The following is a 2413-nucleotide window of genomic DNA, read 5'->3' on the forward strand; positions in this document are numbered from 1 at the left end:
TAAACATTGTTTTTTCTTTCCAACTTTTATTTTTTATTTTAGTTTTGGGGAGGATACATACAGGTTTGTTACATGGGTAAATTGTGTGTCACTGGGGTTTGATGTACAAATTATTTCATCACTCAGATAGTAAGCATAGTACCTGAAGGGTAGTTTTCAATCCTCATCCCACCCTCCACCCTCAACTAGGCCCTATGTCTATTGTTTTCTACTTTATGCACATGTGTACTCAATGTTTAGCTCCTACTTATAAATGAGAACATGCGGTATTTGGTTTTCTGTTCTTGCATTAATTTGCTTAGGATAACGGCCTCCAGCTCCATCCATGCCGCTGCAAAGGACATGATTTTGTTCTTTTCTATGGCTGTGTAATATTTAATGGTATATTCTTGAAACACCAGGTGCTAAGGCTCACTCAAGAAGAAACAAATAGCTCTCAATAGCTCTATTTCTCTTAAAATAGATTTCATAATTTAAAACTTTCCAACGAAGGAAGCTCAAAGCCTAAAGACTTCACACGTATGTTTATTGCAGCACTATTCACAATAGCAAAGACTTGGAATCAACCCAAATGTCCATCTGTGACAGACTGGATTAAGAAAATGTGGCACATATACACCATGGAATACTATGCAGCCATAAAAAAGGATGAGTTTGCGTCCTTTGTAGGGACATGGATGCAGCTGGAAACCATCATTCTTAGCAAACTATCACAAGAAGAGAAAACCAAACACCGCATGTTCTCACTCATAGGTGGGAACTGAACAATGAGATCACTTGGACTCGGGAAGGGGAACATCACACACTGGGGCCTATCATGGGGAGGGGGGAGGGGGGAGGGATTGCACTGGGGAGTTATACATGATATAAATGATGAATTGATGGGTGCTGACGAGTTGATGGGTGCAGCACACCAACATGGCACAAATATACATATGTAACAAACCTGCACGTTATGCACATGTACCCTAGAACTTAAAGTATAATAAAAAAAAAAAAAAAAAAAAAGAGATTTCTTCTGAAAAAAAAAAAAAAAAAACTTCCCTGAAGAATTCTATCAGATATTTAAGGAAGAAATAATACCAGTTTTACCGAAATTCTTCCAGAAAATAGAAAATAAGGAACAACTTTCCAACTCACCTAATTATACCAGCATTAGTCCAATCCAAACTAGACCAAGACGTACAGTTAAAAGACCAGTATCCTCCCTGAAGACAGAACTAAAATACTAAAAAAGAGTCACAGATGACATGATTGTCTATATAAAAAAACTCAATGAGATAACAAAAAACTACTAGAGTGAATTTAGCACCCTTATAAGAAGCTAAGTCAATATGAAATAATTTTGTTTGTATACACTGGAATGAACAAATGGAAATTCAAGTTACAAAAACAGTACTATTTATAATGTACTAAAAATGTTAATTACATGGAAGTATATCTAACAAAATCTTTGTAAGTTCTGTATGCTGAAACCTACAGAAGACTGACAAAAGATATAAAAAAAACTTTAAGATACACCATGTTTATGTATTGGAAGACACAGTATTTTTAAAATGTGAAATTTCCCGAAATTGATCTTTAGATTTGTCTGTAAATAGCAGTCCTAGAAACATCTTTTATTTAGGTGCCTTTAAACATTGTTTGAACAGAGTGAGCACATTTGTACACTAAAAACATGTTTCTCAAATTGATGCCCATGTAGCACTTTGGAAACATCTTTTATACATGTGTTTAAAAACAAGTTTTACATCATTGCATAGTAGTGAATACATCCAATCACTGAAATAACACCATTCTCAACCTGGTACACAAGTGGCACTCTCAGAAACACTTTTACATGTGTGACTTTAAACTCTTTATAATATGTATTACAGTGTTCAATATACCTTTACTGAAATAACACTGTTCTCAGTTTGGTGTGGAAGTTTCACTCAGATATTTCTTCTGTATCTTTGTCTTTCAACACTGATTACTCACATTAATGTGGTGGCCACATCTGAGTTCACCACAAATGATGCATCTGAAGATCCATGTATAAAAGATGATGTAGGAGTTCTACTTCTACAGCTTGAGTACTAGTATTTCAACAAATGGATGTATTCACTATGATGTAATGCATGTAAAACTTTGTTTAAATACAAATGTAAAAGAGTCTTCTTAGACTGTTACTCGTGCACTCATTTGAGAATGTTATTTCAGTGAGTGATTACATTCAACACACAGTAATGTATGTAAAACAGTGTTAAAAGACACATATACAAAAGATGATCTTTAGATTTAATGCAACCCTAATAAAACTCATCTTGATTATTCTGTAAAATAACCTAAGTTTAAAATTTATATGAAACTGCAAAGGAACAAGAAAGCCAAAGACATTAAAAAAAAAAAAAAAAAAAAAAAAAAAAAAAAA

Source organism: Rhinopithecus bieti, unplaced genomic scaffold (genome assembly GCF_001698545.2).
Source record: "Rhinopithecus bieti isolate Rb0 unplaced genomic scaffold, ASM169854v2 scaffold_30917, whole genome shotgun sequence".
Taxonomy (NCBI): Eukaryota; Metazoa; Chordata; class Mammalia; order Primates; family Cercopithecidae; genus Rhinopithecus; species Rhinopithecus bieti.